The 19,192-nt window shown below is 40.1% G+C and overlaps 1 long non-coding RNA gene across 9 annotated transcripts; it reads left to right on the top strand.

The window, feature by feature from the left end:
* Positions 1–1,363: 1,363 nt before the first annotated feature.
* Positions 1,364–15,367, top strand: LOC139075737 (uncharacterized). 9 transcript variants are annotated; one of them, XR_011526485.1, is made up of 4 exons: positions 1,364–1,476; positions 4,715–5,423; positions 6,280–6,301; positions 8,941–15,367. It is a non-coding gene; the product is annotated as an uncharacterized lncRNA (long non-coding RNA). The 9 variants fall into 9 exon arrangements; XR_011526484.1 differs by having other exon boundaries at positions 4,715–6,301; positions 8,941–8,981; positions 10,796–15,367; XR_011526483.1 differs by having other exon boundaries at positions 4,715–8,981; positions 10,796–10,880; positions 12,544–15,367.
* Positions 15,368–19,192: the final 3,825 nt, after the last annotated feature.

Raw genomic sequence — 19,192 nt, 5'->3', positions numbered from 1 at the left:
TACTTCAGGGCCACTCTTCCTCAGCAAAAAGAGGAGGATTGGCGGCAGATGTTAGCTGAGTGCTAATCTTCCTCAAAAAACAAACAAACAAACAAACAAATATAAAGCTAAGGAATATCCTAATATTAAAAAGTTCCCAGGACAAAATGATTTTTTAAGGGGAATAGGGTAAACTTCTTATAAAGAGGTCATCAAATATCCCTTAATCACAGATTACTTACACTCCTTGGAATAAGACCGAACCTCCAAAGACAGCATTCAAAGAAGCCTTTTGTAGTTTAAAATGGTCCTTAGTTCTGCCCTGATGTAGTTAATAAAATACTTTCAGGGATTTCTTTAAAGAAGAACGGCCACCAGTACATTAGACTCTAATGTTCCAAGACATTCTTTGGCATAGAAATACTTTACAATACCCAGACTGAAAGAAGAATCGGTGATAAATAGGAGAAAAAACAATTTTAAAAATATTTAAAAATAAAAGTCTCCTAAAATAGCAAACAAAAGGAGAATTAGTTAAAATTTCATGTAACCGTTGAAGGTATTTAAAGGCTCTGTCATCTTTCTTCACATAAGACCACATAATTTTCTAGATTTTGAAAAACCCAAAATGCTTAATTTATTCACATTTACTTCATCTGGATTAAATTATTACATAATGAAAATGTTTCCTGAAGAATTTTTGAGCAACACAAAGTGCCAGTAAGTGCATGACATGCCATGCCATAGTATAAATTGTACTTAATCTACACCATCAAAAATAAATCAAATCCACCTAACAACCAATTCTGGAATCTACTTCCCTATGATGGAATCAGGTGTGTTATAATTCCAGGTAATTGATTAGGTCTAATCACCAAAATAGAAAGCTTCTAATTTGCCAGCAGTCACTGTTATATCTGGGGCACACCAGTGACAGGTAGCACTGGAATTAAAGCGCAGACTGGAATGTTAACTCACCCACATTCTGCCTACTAGCCCCATTCTCCTCCCGAACTACACCCCCATGTATCTTTTGCATGCAGAGTTCTCTTTGAAGCTGTGAGTTTCACGCGTGGGAAATCATGGGAATCAAAGCTGCCTTATACAAAAGCATATGGTTAGGAGTCCAGGGGATGTTGAAAAATGCTACATAATAGGAGTCTCCCTATGGAGAACTCGACTGAGTATGAGACCCTCATATTGTGCATTTCTTGTGGCCAGGGTGTTTAAATTGGTGGCCTCATCCTATAGCACCAGGATTTGTCTTCACATTTAGTTCTCTTGGATTTTTCTTTTTTAACCTACTTTGACAAAAAAAAGAGGGAGCAAAACAGGAAAAGAAGGCAGGGGCGGGGAAAGAATAAATCATTATGCAGCTCTCAACCTCCACAGAGAAACAGCAGTACAAACCCACAGATCCAGAACTGTCGAGCCATGGGGCTGTTTGTTTACAAGTCACAGAATCAGTTATGTAACTAGATAAGTAAAGGAAATCAGGTAAGTGTTTGAAGGGGAGGAAAGACCAATACTTTTTGAATTAGTCAAGAGACTTCATCTCTGAAATAGATTTATACAGACTTTCTGTGTACTTATTTTTAGTTGCTTTATGAATTTTTGTTTTATTATACCAAAAATACAATGTTTCTTTGTAGATAATGACTGCTCATTCTCTATCATTAATTTTAGATACCTGAAAACACTTTCTTACCATGGCAGAAAGTATCAGTATGCCTTTTAGAGAAATTGGAATAGCTTTTTATCTTCTGACCTAGAATTCCTCTGATTTGGCAGGAGAAATGTATGATATGACCAACGGACCAGTTCTAACTCCTCTCCAGCCCTCATTCTATAACTTCTTTTATTGGTTGTTTATTTTATTTTATTTTTTTGCTTAAGTCCTGGGACCTTATAATGTTTATAAAATGAAGACCTTTAAAAATATTCCACATAAATAAAAATTTTGGGGATCTAAAACTATAAAAATTTCAACTCTAAAGAAAAACAGTTAGAAAATAAAATGATTTAAATGGGTCATTATATTGGACTATAATAAATTTCATAAGTAAGTTACTCTCAACAAAGGTCTTAAACGAGAAAGTTTTTATGATCTTTTTAATACCTGTGTTTATATTAAATACTCTCTAAAAATATGATTTTTTACCTTGAAATCTTACAGCCAGATTCCAGTTCCATAAGAGTATAATTAATAAACTTCTGACAGCAAATTAAACTCAAATTACTAAGGTTTCAGTTGGTAAGTTTGTGCGACATTGTTTTCTGTCTCATGCAGCTGACTTGTTCTTCAAGTTGGGTCAGTTCAGCATTGTATGGTACTCCCTAGGGAAAACCCTAAGGGAATTATTGGAGAAGAATTATGTTTTTCATCAGGCAGACAAAAGCTGAATTCAGCTCCTCAGGGAACCTTCCCAGGGTGTTTTCCATTACTAGTGCCAGAGCCCCATGACCAGGAGGGAGTTGTACAGCTGAGACGTGGTACCCAGAGGGCCGTTCAGCTCTTGTACCTGCCACAATAGACACTGAGAATAGGGATTAAACCAAAGTCAGTCTTTCACGGTGCGTGCAGAGTAGCTATTTCGTTTTTGTTTAATTTGAGCCTTAGTATAGAGCAGGATATTTGATGGCCTATATCCTTCTCCCTAAGTTAAAGGTAGGCCTGATTTGACTCACTGTCTAGAGGTAAGAAGGGTTCAATCAACTACAGTAAAAGACTATGCTTGTTGGTAATTTTTCAATAAATGTGTGTTCCCAGACCACAAGCATCATAGAACCTCTGCAGTTGGGGGTCTGATATTTACCAGCTTAGAACAGGGGTGTGATTTTGATAAGGTTTCTCCATCCATTTAATTGTCAGTAAATGTTAAACAGAGGAACATGAATCAAAATGAAAGAACAAAGATGGATATCAACTTAAGAATGATCTCTCTCAATTGCCATTCAAATTCTTAGGTACTTCTGACTTTCAGGCCATATTTTTTCAGTAATAGGCAATTAAGATGATTTGTGCAGTTTACGTGGAGGTAAACTGTATGAACAAAACTTATACATAGTCATTCATGGTATAGGTTATCAATCACTGTTTAAAGATAGTGATAGCGTGCAGAGACACCTATAAATTTTTTCTTATTTTTATCTTACTTGCCTGCTCCCCAAAGGCATAAGAAAATACCATTATTTAAAATGATAATGGGGCCGGCTCCGTGACCGAGTGGTTAAGTTCACACGTTCACGCGTTCCGCTGCGGTGGCCCAGGGTTCCGATCCTGGGTGCGGACATGGCACCGCTCGTCAGGCCACGCTGAGGGGGCGTCCCACATCCCACAACTAGAAGGACCTGCAGCTAAGATATACAACTATGTACCGGGGTGGGGGTGGGGGAGGGGGTTGGGAAATAAAGCAGAAAAAAAAAAAAAAGTTTGGCAATGGTTGTTAGCACAGGTGCCAATCCTTAAAAAAAAAAAGATAACAACAATGATAAAAATACTGTACCAATCATACCTTAATTTAAATAATGAGCTTAACCTTTCAAAGCATTCTTAGATGTGCTAAGAGCTAATTTATACCTTTTTAGAGTTCATTATTTCATATAGTACCTTTCTCTGAGATGTGAAATGACATCTTATCTTATTACAAGATGAAGATGGGATCGATTTTCACATTTCAAAAAATAAGTATACTTAATTTCTGTATGTACATTATACTTCAGTACAAAGTTTAAAAGGTTCTGATAATATAATATGCATTTTAACTTGATATAAAAAATTGCTAAGACTGAATGAAGTAAGTCAATTCTCAAAAAAGGATATACATAGGTTTTGTTTCTTCAATAAAATGTGTCTTTTTAAAGTGATTTTAAACTACCTATCCTTCAAAATAACTGAAGTATCATTTGAAGGTGCTCCTGAGCTCTCTGGAGCTAGGACAGAAGTTCTATTAGAATATTTTAGTTTAATTTTTAAGCTCAGAGAGAGGATAGGGACAAAGAGGAGAAGAAAGGGCTTGCTGTGCTGGGCAGGTCAGCTTCAGGTACTACTTCTTGGAGGTGTCTGTCTGAGGTGGTGGGAAGAGAATGGACTGTGGAGTCCAATGGTGTGGGTTAGGTCCCTGCTTTGTTACTTGAGCTCACTGAGCCCCAGTTTCTGCACTTATAATTTGAGAATGTTGGTTTTCTGAGTAGGTGCTCAATACTGTTACTGCAGGCAGGAGACATCGACCAAATGACCTCTTGGGTTTCTTTTAAGTGCCGGAATTAAATAATTGTAAAATAGATGAACCAATTTCCCTTCAATGGGGACTAGTTGAAAACACCACCAAAGATGGCAGAATAAGCTTTTAAAATGGCTTTTCTAAAACCTTCTTCGTTTGGCTTTTATCAACTATAAATGAAAACTGCTCAATTCAGAATCAAATGCTGAGGAAATACGCTTTTGTAATGTGCTAATATTTTCACCTCAGGAAAATAAGTGTTCCTAGGAAAGCCAAAATGTTCCTACGCTTAATTCTACTGTTTGAAGTGTGAAGATTGTGTGTGGTTTTTTTTTTCGCCTGAGTTGGAAAACAAGGACTGTTTTAAAAACTTTAAGGAACGATCGAGTGCCATGTAAGTTCTAAGTCATGAATCGCCTAAGGACCTTAATGTAGCACATTATAAATACTAATTAATTTTTACCAACACCCCTGTGGTGAAAGCATGATTACTTCTCCTCCCCTTTTACCAGGCAGGGAGACGAAGATTCCAGAAGACCAAGAAACTGACGCTGGGGATGTGTGGGAGAAGTTGCTGAGCTAGACCAGGGAACCTAGCAGGGTGGAATCGGAGCCCTCTGTGTTTACAAGTTATGAAGAGACTCATTCCTCACGTATAAAAATATTTCTGCTTCTTTTTAGATTCATAGATTGTGGGGGAGTGGTTTGTGTGCCCTACTGAGACTCTCAAAAATGTTAGCTATTTGTTTCCAGGACCTGCAATCACAAATGATTTGTTGGTAATGCTAACACCTCAATCTCTGAGATCTAAATTTACTGAGTAAGCTTCAAATTGTTCCTGTAAGTGGATTAAATTTTCTCCTTATCAGATAAGTGATTCTCTTGTTTATTGTAGTTTTACTTTACATTTTTGTCTCAACAACTGTAATTTGTGAAGTAATCCAGAGAATATTTTGTAATCTCCTCTGTCTTAACCATTTAATGTGTAGCGGGCACTCAGTAAAGACATTGGCTGAAACACAATACCCCTCCCAGTTATAGACTGACCAGTGCCTAGTATAGAATGTTGTATAATGGGTAACACAATGTATAAACAACTTTACTCATTCAAGCATTCAGTTAATATAGCACATTTACTCATTTAAGCAAGTAATTTGTAATTAGAAGAATCCCAGGAATGAGCCAGAATTAGCTGTGATGACTTCAACTCAGTTAACTTTGGTAAGTAAACACGTAGTGCTATTTCTTCTTCAAAAGCTGAAAATTTGACAGCTGGGGTCTGATTTATGATTTTTAAAAAACAGAGAGAGAATGAATGTGTCAAGAGCCAGCATAACATACATTTGTCCAAATTTTATTTCCTAAAAAGTCACTTATCCTAGCCAAGAATAAATGCTAGAGGCTGCTTGACTATCACTATTGGGTAGTATGAAAAACAGAATTCACAATTACTGGGTAGTTTTTTTCCCAAAACACACTGCAAAATTGGCTTATATAGCATCCATGGAACTCTTTTCTGTCATGCTTTTGGAATTGTGATGTTTAAAATAACACCTTGAAATTGTTGGCTATAATATAGAAAAATAGAATTGAATTTGGTCTTATGAGATAGGTGTCAACTTCGCGGCACTGCAGTGTGCTTTTGAGAATGAGCCTTGCAAATGTTTTCCACTAGAATATTTAAGGATCTAGTAATTTAGGCAGTCATTCCCTAGAGTAGATTATGTCATGCCAGTAGCTGGAAGATGAGAATAAAACCTAAAGTGTCCAGTTGCAACTAGAGAAAGATATTTAAAAAAACACATTTAGAAAGTCTTTAAAAAAAAAACCTTTTTTTTTTTTTAGATTGTTACTAAATTAAAAAGGTCTACGCATTTGGAAAACTGTCTTTATGACTTTTTCTGATGGACCTCCTTCTTTCCTGTTTCTGGGTTAAAATAAATAACTCCTGAGATTTTAATTTTAGTTTCTCAAACAAGACAAAACCAGTTGAACCGCTTTATATTGTCTCCTGAGACAGAAATTGAGGCCAACAGTCATGAAAGATAACCACAACTTGACTTTTTGTGTTTTATAGGTTAAGACCGGCAAAGAAGGAGGTAAGTTGTTTATGTTCTTAAAAATAATTTCAGGGGAAATGAAAGAGTCTTCATCTTACTCTCAACCATATCATTTCTCATTCTTTTTTATTAAACTCTTCATATGCAGAAATTACTGAGTTGAAATACATGCTAAGTGCCACTGCTGCTATTGATAACTATATATACAACAAGATTAAAAGCTGTTAACACACATTTTAAGAGCCGTGGCAGACTAGTGTTCTTAAAGCCATCACGTTTTAGAGACCTTTCTGAATCATGACTTACATGAAATAGAGTGAAGAAGCTAAGAAAAAAATTAGGCAAGATTGTTTCATTGAGCTGTCCCTTTTCCCTCTGGGGCCTATTAAGTACTATACAAACAAGGCTGCCTCTTATTTCGGCTTATTTGGTGTTGGCAACACACCTCTCAGGCGAGTGGAGCCAGCCCTTATGACTGGCTGTCTCGCCTTGAACAGTTTGTTATTCATATTTTAGTCGCTCTTTTTTCATGCCTGTTTTTCACTTCGTGATTTCAAGAGTATCCAATACTGATTGAATCAACTGGAGGTAGACCAGGAGACAAACATTTCAGAATAGGACATTAATGCAGTCCTGGGCATATCTCGTTCACTGGCACAGCATGACATCTGGGCAGAAAAAAACCATTCAGAAATGTCTCCTTGCCTCCCTCATATGGTTACAATGGCTTGACAGGCCAAGAATTAAACAGAGAAGACAGGAACCCATTTTTAAAGCCACGTCCTTTGGTTGACATATGCAGAAACCACGTGTTGGCCTTTCATAACTTAGAGTCTTATTCAGGTATCAACATTTATGCAAACGCAGAGGAGGGTGGAGCCAAAAAGCAAAAATGTGTTTACTTTGGCCTCGTGAAATTGATGCTTGGGAAAATCTTAGGGGTATAGAGTCTTGTGCGCGTTCACGCGAAACACCCGTTACTGTTAATGAGAGATAACCACATCTGTTGAGAAGAAAACATCCCCTTTAGAATTGAACTTAAACCTGGGGGATGAAAAGATCTCCCCAGCTAATATCTGATGGGAATTGTACAGTCTCGAATTTGCTCCCTGCTGACCTGACATCGTTGAATTTGGAGAAGCAGAGCCAGGTTCATCCAGAGGTAGCAGAGAAGAAAACTGTTTTGAAAAAAAAGCAAGGTGATTATAATTCAGGCTTTTAAATTAAGTCACAGAAGTCCCTGCCTAATTAGATCGTGAAAACAAGCTCCAGCTCTGAGTTCTGGAGAAGGGAAGGTTGTGATGGAGTTATTCTTGTTTATACTTTCAACTAACCGTGCTTGATTAGTTTTTCTTAAAATAATAAAATTAGACTCATCGAAAAAAATTAGAAGAAATATTTCAATTTGGAAACCAATTTATATTTGATTTGCAAGGATTCATGGAAAGGGGAAACAGATGGTAAAAATAATCTTGACCCACAGAAAATCACAAACCTTGAGTTCTATTCCGTCACTAATCTTCTTGGCCCTAAATGTGAGCAAGAGGCCAGCCAGTCACTGAAGCAACACATGCTGAGAAACCGTCATGGGTGGAACATCATGGGAGGTGCTGAGGGGACGGAAAAGTAACTGGAAAGCATAGTTCTTGTCTTTAAAAAAATGTATAATTCTAAATGTCAGTGCAAAGCAATGGATAATTTACGTTCACTTTCTTGCCTTGAACTTTTCTTACCCCTTTGGAAAGGATATGAACTAAGGGGTAAGGGGGAGCAGTCGAGGTCCTCAGTAATCTATTAAATGGGGTGTAAATGGATCTCTGAACAATCAGAGCCCTTAGCTATCTTCAGAATAGGATAGGGATTAAGAAGACAAGCTTTGAAAATAGATAAACCTGAGCCTGTCACTTGAACATTTCCAAGTCTCTGTTTTCATATCTGTAAAATGGGTGCAATAATGCTCCTTTACAGGGTGGTTGAGGAAATCAAATAAGATAAAATATATGAAGTATTTAGCACGGGGCTTGGCAAATAGCAAGAGCGCAAATAAATAGTAGTCTTTATCATTAATGATGGATAGTGGCAGATATCCATTTAATATCTAATGCCCTTGGCATGGAATGTTCCGGACGCTCTCCTCTGGTATTTCAACTGGCCATGCAGGGAGTGTCAAGTAGAACTCTGTAAACTTGGTCAGTTTTTTCTTGGGTTTGATCCAAAGGCTAACTCAGCACACTGCCCCTACTGGAAGGGTGGGGGGCGGGGGGTAAGAAAGTGAAAAATCATGCCATGTCCAGTGGAGATTACCACGAGGAGCATGCCTTAGCCGAGCCAGAGCCGCTCCAGACACCTCTTGGCTTTGCACCCTTTGGGACTGAGTGGCTGTGTGTGTGCCAGGCTGGCCTCATCGGTGTTCTGAAGAGAGCACATGAGTGTTTTCATGGCATCCTCTAGGCTATGTTAACTCCGGGCTTGGGAACCTCAGGTACTTGGTTTGGAATGAAACATTGTTTTAGACCGCAGGACACAACATTAGCCAGTTCAGACCACTCCTTGATGTGAGAGGAGATAAGCCCTGCTTAAAAGGGAAAAAGCCTCCAGAAAGAAATCACAAATGCTGCATTGTCAGGGGTTGTGGGGAGGGGATAAGTGGTAACATTTCTGTCTCCTGCCCACACCAGTTGCGGAGATGGAAGAAGTTGACTGACCAAGAGAATTTAGGGTAAGTGGATGGAAAAAAAAGGCCTGGTCTTGGAATTAGGCACCCTTGGGTGAACAGTGCTGTCACAGAGAAGAGTTCGATTATTTTTATGCATCTGATGAAGATTTGGTTTGGGAATATTATTGTAAAATGGAGATCTTGAGATTATTCTGAATATATGTGAACCAAACTGTGTACAACTTAGACTGATGTGGAAAAAACGTGTTTTTTACTTGAAAATATTTTAATACAAATTAGATAGAAAAACTATATCTCATATCCAAAGGGGAATAAAAGAGTAGTCTGGGGGCCTTGAGCCCTAAGCTCTGGGAACACATGCTAATAATAATTGGTGAATTAATTTGTTTCACCCTTTAAAGGTAGGAAGTTACACCCACGTGCAGGTGTTACGGGTGAACACGGGAAGCTTAAATGCTGGCCAATGTGTCCTTCCACTAGTACCACCTAGTGGCAGCCAAGAAGATGTGTAAGCATCTTTTCAAAAATTACAGTAACAAAAGCATGCATCAATAAAACTCACTGTTAAAATAGTTTAAAAATGCACAAAAATTCAGATTATCAAAGGTCCTTCCATTCGCTCTCTCATCCCGCTTCTCTTCCTTATTAATAGTAACCGGCCTTTGCTCTGCATTTCCTTCAAATCTCAACCTTTCTGTCTCTCTTTCTCCCTCTCTCTCATTCTCTCGGTGTCTCTGTCTCTCATTCTCTCAGTCTCTCTGTCTCTGTCTCTCCCTCAACCTGTCTCTCACTGCACTTAGTTTTTAAAAACACAAATGGAATCATACTACACACTATGGGGTGATGTTTTTTCACTTAACAGTTATCTTTAAACTGTTCCCTAGCACAGTAGAAACGATCACTAATGGGCCCAGACACTATGATTTGCTCATAAGCTCAAACCTCATGTCAGCTTTCAAATTCTGAGCTGGAAGAGTTATGTGGGCATTGAAAAATGCCTTCTGTTGGATGAGGTTCTTGACTCAGACTAGCCATTATTACTTCCCCTGCCGAATCTGCACCGACCTCATTTCCTACGTGAGCAATAGTCCCTCTACTTCTCCATCTGTGGCCCAAGCTGGCCGTGCGCAGTTTGCCACCATGCCGCCTCTGCTCCTGACGACTCACAGACCCTTAACTCCACCTCCAAGACCCCTCTTGCTCCCTTTCTTGCTCCCGTGCAGACTTTACTGCCCCCACGTGCCACTGTCTGGGTTTAGCCTCCTAGCTCCTCACTATTGCAGATGCTTCTGATCCTCTCCCTGACTCTAAACTGCCAACAGGGATCACTCTATAACGCACATATCATTCTGTCATTTTATTCTTTTTCTTTTTTTTTTTTGAGGAAGATTAGCTCTTAGCTAACATCTGCCGCCAATCCTCCTTTTTCAGCTGAAGAAGACTGGCTCTGAGCTAACATTCATGCCCATCTTCCTCTACTTTATATGTGGGACGCCTACCACAGCATGGCTTGCCAAACAGTGCCATGTCTGCACCCAGTATCCAAACCAGTGAACCCCGGGCCGCTAAAGCAGAACATGCACACTTAACTGCTGCACCACTGGGCCGGCCCCTCATTTTATTCTTAAAACGTTCCTCCAGCTCCCACTTTCCATAGAGCAAAGCCTAAACCACTTGCACGTATGCAAGGCTCCTCAGAGTCTGGCCCCACCCCCTGACTCTTTCCTCCTCCACTATTCCCTGTGCTTCAGCCACACAGAATCCTTTCTTCCAGAGTGGATCATACGCTTTTGTATGCCATACTCTGCAATTCCTTCTCTAGCCTGAAATGTGCTTTCTCTTGTCTTCCTGATTAGATTCTATTTGTTTGTCAAGATGCAGTTCAGATATCACCTATAGAGCTGCCTCCAGCTCCTGCAGGCCCCTCCTCTGTTCTTTCAGGTATTTTATATCTCCTTCTACTATAGCATTTACCATATTTTGTTGTAATTGTTTGGCTATGAGCAATTTGAATACTTCTTGTAGTACCCTCACCATTTTCTGTTCCACAGAGTAGCTGGCACGTCAATGTTTGTTAAATGAGTAAATGAACATTAAAGAGAAGGATTATAGTGAATAGACCCTAACGGCAGTGGTTTCCAAACTCTACAGTGACAAAGATCATCTGAGGTGCTTATTAAAATGCAGCTGCTTTGGATTTACTCTCAGAGAGTCCCCCTCATTTGGCAGGTCTGAAAAGGTGGAGCTCAGGAATCTGTCCTTTAACAAGCCTCCCAGATACTTCCGACAGCCTGGGAGAAGTCCTCCCCTAGAAGGCAAAGCAAATAATCCAAAAAAAAGCAAAGAACATTTGTTCCTCAACACAGCATACATCGCAGAGTGTGCTCACGCCCATAAGAGATCCCTCGAGGTGACTGTTCTTGGCACTGCTGAGAATAAATAGATACCAGCCTAAGTCGAGAAAGCCACAGTGAAGCGAATTCTGTGAAGACTGAAGAAGTGTACAAGGGCTCTCTGTACAAGGGCTGGGCTGGCTCTTTTTCAGAACGATTGTCGTCAACTCCCATGTGTTTGTTTTGTTAGAATAGTCACCATTCAGGGGGCCGGCCCCACCAAGTGGTTAAAGTTCTGCGTGCTCCACTTCAGCAGCCCGGGGTGGCAGGTTCAGATCCCGGGTGGAGGCCTTCTCCACTCATTAGCCATGCTGTGGAGGTGTCCCAAATAAAAGGTAGAGGAAGATTGGCACAGATGTTAGCTCAGGGCTAATCTTCCTCAAACAAACAAGCAAAAAAAGAGAGGAGGATTGGCAACGGATGTTAGCTCAGGGCGAATCTTCCTTACACACGCACATACACACACAAAAACAATAGTCACTATTTAGCCAGGCCCTAGCTGTTTGCATTAATACGTTGCATTTGTGTTAAGCTTCTCTTTGGATGTGCTCCAAGATTTGTAGCAGTTTTAAGCCTGTCTTCCCTTGTTCCCTGAGGGAGGAACAAGCACAAGTTCACGCCAACTCATTAGCAAGGCATTGCTTAAGAGCAGCTCCGGGGGCCCCAGATGCAGGCAGGAGGCAGCGAGTGGGATTGCTCCCAGCCCCCTCCCCTCTGTTCTGTCTCACTCTCCCCGCCCACCCTGCCACATGCTCACTGGTGTCTTTAGCAGGTGGCTCCCACCTCTGCCTTCAAGTCTGCTCAGACAAATTTCCCTCCCAAGATAGACAAACTCCAGAAAGATTCCCAGGTTTTAGATAATGCAGGACTGCAAGGACCACACTGACCAAAGCAGAGACTCTAGAAACTAACTGAAGGGATCTTGCAAAGACGGTGGTAAACGTGGGTTAGACTCTGGTTCAGAAGGCAGCAACTTTAGGAATAGATGTCCACGGGGTGCAGAGCACCAGGTCTCCCAGAGGTCCAGGGTCTCTGACCTTAGCTGCATGGATCTGTCTGGACTTGCCCTGACTCTTCATTCCTGTGACTTTTCTTCTGGTAAACCCCCTCTCAGCTCTACAGACGCTGACTTCCTCAGACCCAATGATGCTAACCCAGTTGAATTAACCCAGTTTCTGCTTTAGGCACTTCTCTGACTCCATCTTTGCTAGGTTCTGCCTTCTCAGTCATGGTCTCCTGAGCGTGCCCATTCTTCAGCTTCATCATTCCAGACTCAATCGAGACATCACTACAAGGCCAAAGCAAGACGCATATCTATCCAAAGCAGGTCATCTGAGGAAGACACTGAACTCTTCTCAGATGGTTTATGAGGAATATTTGACTCTTGTGAGTTTTCTGGAAGGATTTATATACCTGAGGTAAGAGGACAGAGCCACCTTGGCAGCTCCCCCTGGGGAAGTCTGTTCAGGGGTCTGCCTCTCTGGAAGGAGTCCCTGATGCTTTGTGGAGATGGTCTGACCCTGATAGCTTGATTTCTTGCCTCATAGACCACTTCGCATTTATGTCTTACTGTTTTTTTTAAGAAACAAACATACAATAAAATTAACTCTGTGTGTGGATGTGTACAGTTCTATGAGTTTTAACACACGTATAGATTCCTGCAACCGCCACCACTATCAGGATACAGAACACTTCCATCTCCCCAGGAAACTCCCTCTCGCTGCCCCTCAAGTATTTCCAAGCTTTATTTTAAAGGCTGAATATCATAAAAATCATTATGGAAAAGTTAAGCTCTATAGAAAAGTTGAGAAAGACAGTGTTCAATATTTGAAGGAACTTGTCATTTTGGGTTGGATTCCAGGTACAGGGTAAGGACAAATTTCCATGATCCCAAGTCCTAAGTGGGTTCTTAGGTTGTCTTCCCAGGCAAGTTGGCTGGCTATTCTGTTCTACTCAGGCAAGCAAGAGCTACCTAGCTCAGGAGAAACATCTCTGTCCTGCATGGGAACCTGAGGACGTAAAGTTACATCCATCATATCCATGCTTTTGGGTGTAACGAACATGAATCCAAAATCATTAGACTGCAGCCATGAAACTTCTGAACATAAATGCTCAGTGTGGTCATAGTCATTCAATTTCAAGGTGTAATCATCTAGACTTGGAGAAATAAGTACACAGCATGTGTGCACACAAACATACACACATATGTACTCCACAACAAAATAGAAGCCTGAAGACTAAACTGAGAGAAAATCAAGATTCCAACTGGGCTTTGAGCTGAAAAAATGAAAAAATATTAGTATTTTAGTATGTACGTGTTTTTTTGTCAGAGGAAGTGACTGATAAAGGCAGAGGAGAAACCAACTGTTTCGGCTTTGGGAAATTCACAATGTTCCTCTGTTTAATGGGTTTGATGTACTTTTCAGAACATTCAAAAAATATTCTTGTCAAATAAGTTTGACATTTAAAATTCTGCTTCAAACAATGAGGGAGGTTGCCACTAACACTGTTGTTACCTCATGGGCCATGCCATTTTTAGGAACTGCCTGATTTTCAGTGGGAGAGAAACATCAGCTCCTGGGGCTGTACAGAGACCAGGCGTTCGTAGACTTGTAGAGAAGGGTAAGTGTGTTGGAGTCATTTGGGTTTTCATTGTGCCTCTTCACACTAGCTGTGCAACCTTGGGCAGGTAGCCTAACCTCTCTGAGCTTAATATCTTCATTTTAACAATGGAAATCCTCTATGCTTTATAGGGTGGTTTGGAAGGTTTAACAAGGTAGTGGATATAAAATGACTGCCACACAACAGGCACTCAATGAATGTGATTTTTTCCTTTCCTTTCCCCGTTTAATCCATCCCTCTGCCTCCAAACAGAGCTCCACTTAAACTATTTCAGACAGAGTTTATCTTATTTTTTAAGCCCATGAAAGAAAAAAAAAAGATTTAATCTGTCTCCTAATTCATCTCATGACTTTAAATTTTCCCTGGCAGGAAATGATATCTTAGAACTAACTTAAAACAGTTCCTTTTTTCTTTTTGGAGTAGTTCCATTTTAGGACCCTCAGCAGAAAAGGAGAGGCGCTGGCAGGGCTCCCCAGATATGTAGATTGGGAAAGTTTAAGTTATGTGTTAGTAATAAACAATCCTAAATCTTAGCAGTGTTTTACAATAGTTTCTCATTCATCCAAAACAATAAATAAATAAAAAAGATAGATTGATACAGCAAAGGAGGATGGATAAACAGATCAGTGATAAAGCAAATATAGCGAAATGTTAACTGTGAAATCAGGTGATGGATATGTGGATGTTCACTGTATAGTTCTTTTGGCTTTTCTGTATATTTCAACATTTTCACAATAAAATGTGGGGCAGAAAAGTTGATTTCTCACTTATGCTACAGGTCAACAAAGGTTGGCTAGGTTGGCGCCATATCTTCTCACTCCAGGACCCAGGATGATGGATCATCTTTGGAAGTAGCTGGTTGCCATGGTAAAGGGAGAGAGAGCTCTGCTACTGTTGCACAGACAGTTGGCTATTTCAGCCTGGAAGTGATATACGTCACTTCTGCTCACAGCTCATTGGCCTGAGTCACTCTCACATGGCCTACCCCAGGCCATGGAAACACAATCCTATCATGTGCCTAGACAGGGGAGGGCTGGAAACATTTGGTGAGCAGCATAAATGATTACCCGACATAAATAAACTTCTTAAAGGACCACACACCTTAGTGCCATCATCACTAATAACATGAACATGAAAAGGCGTATTCACTTAAAGCAATGTCAGTAAGAGAATTCAGAAGCTCTTTCTTTCTCATCCACTTTCCTTCTTTTAGTCTCCTTTAAAGGGAGCAAAGCTAACCCACTAAAGGCTAATATAGTCCAAACTTCTTGCTGGCTGGTTTTTCAGCCAGCCAGTCAGCCAGCCAGCCAGTCAGCCAGCTCTTTCTAGAATCTCATCACCTTTTTATTGAGTCAGCTCATTTTCACTGAGTCAGTAAGAATACATGGAAGCCTTCCAGAGAACTTAAGAAAAGCAGAAGTTAGATGGAGGCTGATGACGCTTTTCAGAAATGGGGTAACAAAATAAAATATTTGAATAAACAGTACTTCAAAATTATTCTTGACTCAAGATTTTAGAGGAGTCAGGAAAGACTTCATAGCTGAGGTGACATTTAAGCTGGCACTTGAAGGCATTTGCTAGGTAGAAAAGGGAGCAGGGCATTCCAAGCAGAGGGAACAGGCTGTGCAGGGGCAAGAAGACTGTCCTGGCTTAGTACCTCTGAAGGAGAACCAGAAATTCACTGCAGCCGGTCGGGAGAGCCAGTCAGGATTACTGTGAAAGCGCTAGAGTAGAACTAAAAACATTGTCATAATTTTCATTAGTTGGCAAATGGGGAATGGAATACCATACTTGTTAAGGAAAAATTTTAATTAATCTTATCTAGTGCTATAGTTAGTACAACTCCAAAGAGAAAAGGTCATCTTAAGTAATTTGCTGTGTAAAGTAGTATAGGTTTCTACGCTGAATACTGAGTTCCTAGAAATTGAATACCTCTATTTACTGGCAATAATTGTCATATATATATTTAATATATCCATATTAATTTTCTTTGGAAAGACCAATTGATCTACTAGACTGCAAATAAATGAAGGCAAAATCAGCAGGTTAAAAAAACAAACACCGCTGGAGGCTGGGCACATCAGGAGATCGTTTCAAATGAAATATGTCAGGAGGAAGGTAATGGGAGAAGAGGTGGAAAGGACTTTGCACGTGATATAGTACTTAATCCTAACACACTTTGAGAAGTGGATATTATTGTCACCATTTCATAAGTGAGAAAACTGAGAATCAAATAAGGTCATTTCTTATAAAATTAGCTGTTTAAACTTGAGCCTTACTTTTCAACATCTGAAACTTATTTGCCCTCTGTAAAACAGAGGTATGACATGTGCTGCCTACCTCACAGAGCTGTTAGGACGATTAAAAGAAGTAACAAATAGACCTTTTGACATCATTCTTGACCCTTACCAGATTTTAAGTTCTCTGATTCTGTCCTGATGTTTGCATATTATTCAAAACTGGGTCTTCATAAAACAGACATTATGTGAGCTGTTTGTGGAGAAGGTCTTTTCCTAGCATACCTTAAAATATACAGCTTCAGGGGACCAGTCCCATGGCCTAGTGATTAAGATCAGCACACTCCGCTTCAGCAGCCCAGGTCTGGTTCCCAGGCATGGACCTACACCACTCGGCAGCAGCTATGCTGTGGTGGCAACCCACATACAAAAAGGTAGAGGAAGATTGGCACAGATGTTAGCTCAGGGTGTTCTTCCTTAAGCAAGCAAGAAAAACTACTTCAAACTATTTATTTTTAAATAATTAAAAATTTTGTCTCAGGGTCGGCCTGGTGGCATAGCGGTTAAGTCTGTATGCTCCACTTTGGTGGCCCAGGGTTTGCTAGTTTGGATCACAGGCACAGACCTGCACACTGCTTACCAAGTCATGCTGCTGCAGGCATCCCACATATAAAATAGAGGAAGATGGGCACAGATGTTAGCTCAGGGCCACTCTTCCTCAGCAAAAAGAGGAGGATTGGCAGTAAACATTAGCTCAGGGCTAATCTTCCTCAAAAAAAAAAAACACAACAAAACATAGTTGTCTCTACAAGCGTTTTTTTTTTTTTTGTATAAAAATAGAGCACAAACTTCGACCATTATTTCAAATTCAATTCATTAAACACCTTCAGTTTTTCTCTTGGCATTTATTAATAGTTTTATTTGACAATGTATTTTGTCCTTTCTGTCTTTTTAAACAAAATGTACTAAATAATAAGGTTATGTCCCAGAGTTCTAAAGGTTTTACATACATTAACTTATTTAATCCTCACAACCATTCCATAAGGTAAATACTATTATTATCTCCATTTCCAAATGAGAAAATTTGAAGCACAGAGATATTAAGTGACTTGCCTAAGGTCACACAGTTAATAAGTGGCTGAGCCAGGATTTGAACCGAAGCATCTCGGCTCTAGAATCTGAGTTATGATGATACCCTTCTGAAGATGATGGATCATCTTGCTAAATCAACAACGGTCATTATTACATATATCAACTGTTACTTGATATCCACAGAAACTACTGTGGTTTAGTGCAGGATTGTGTCCCTATAGTAGAGGGATGTCCCTATCTATTATACTTTTTGACTTACTTTATCTGCTTTTTATGTTTTTTCTTTGTCCTCTTTCTGTGAAAAAATTTATTTTCAGTATATCTACCTCTACAAATTGTCTTCTTTCTTCTAATTATTCTGTTTCCAATTTCCTAAGAGCTGGAAACCAGATCACCCCATAAGTTAGAACTGTCTCTAAAATGGGAGTGCTGAGGTCTTGCGGGAAGACCCAAGCTTTCTGAGAACGGCCTTCATGACATTTGTGACGGGGATCCTTAGTTTTGGGCCTGTTTTCTGTTCTCATCTGTGATCCGATAGTTCAGATGGCTAGATAAGTGACTTCTCAATGCACGAGGTGTCACAAAATATAAATTCAAGGCCTTTTATTCTTCCACCTGCTCAAAAAGTGTTTTAGTCATTCTCATGGTTAGAAGAACGGCCTAGTTCCTCAAGCTTCTGGGTAGCCATCTGATGCTTAGAAGTAGAGAGACGTGGCTACAACTTGTGTAAAAATAGCCCTTCCAGATGGCTGAGGGGCAAAGTTATAACTCAGCAGCTTGATATAGCTGAGCACTCAAATTTTGGAGTAGGAGGAGAGCTATGCAAGAAGTGGCCAAAGAGACTGGGCTCGAGTCCAATCCTAAGTAGAACAGTACACGCCAGGAGAGATCACTTAACGTGGCAGATTAGCTGTTAAGATTTCCTGTTTACTTCATCTTCATCTCCTCCCCATCTCCCTTGGTTCAAGCTTACCTCTGAGCCCCAAGGAAAACACACACACATATACTTTTTTTTAAAAAAAGAGTATAAAGTAGAGGTACCAACCATAAATAAGGGGCTTTAGAATTCTACCAGCCTAACTCCTTGTTTCAGACACCAGGAAACTGAGCCCTAGAAAGGCAGTGACCGCTTAGGCTCAACCAGCATGTCTGTGGGACTCAGATGCTCCAGCTTCTGATCTGGGGCTCATCTTCCCGCTCTTCTGTGGGAAGGTGTGTGCAGGCACACTAGGCCACATTTCCCCTAGCCCTGCCTTGAGTCATTCCAAACTCCAAAAAAAAAAAAGCTAAAAAGGAAAATTACAAAAGTCGGGACATTGTTTCCACCCCCCAAAACAAATCCTAAAGCTCTGAGAGATGAGTCACTAGCTTGAAACCTCCTTTTTCAAAATTGAAAATATTTACTCATCAAATGTTGCAATAGATTAAAATACGTAGTTTTCACATTTCTCCCACCTACTAATCCCTCTGCCTTTCTATCAGATACTCTGGAAGAAAACTTCAGCTTCTGTCTGCAGTGAGTCCATTGGTTTAAATATCCCAATGTCTGTTTAAATAATTGAGTGCCAGTTTTAAAAAACACAGTAATTAGGAATGAGTTAATGCTTATATTTAACCACAGTTGTCATAGACCTTATTAGCTCGGAAAAACAAGCAAACTGAGACCTACCGCTCTCTTTTGACGCCACTCCTGATTAGGCTAAATGCAAGGCATTGCTGTGCTCTGCTGGCAGTGCAGCCTCATTGCAGGTAAGCGACTCAGAGGGGCAAAGATTTTGGTGCCAGCCTTCCAAATTCAGTTCTACAATAAATGGCTTCTTTACAACCCTCCCATCAACCTTGCATGTTCTTACCTGAAAAGTTTACAGGATTTAAAGATCCTCAACTCATTTTTTCCAACTTGTGCTTC

The sequence above is a fragment of the Equus przewalskii genome, chromosome 14 (genome assembly GCF_037783145.1).
Source record: "Equus przewalskii isolate Varuska chromosome 14, EquPr2, whole genome shotgun sequence".
In the NCBI taxonomy this organism is placed as follows: Eukaryota; Metazoa; Chordata; class Mammalia; order Perissodactyla; family Equidae; genus Equus; species Equus przewalskii.
The sequence above is the reverse complement of the archived record's forward strand: the minus strand, read 5'-3'. Positions and strand labels throughout refer to the sequence as shown.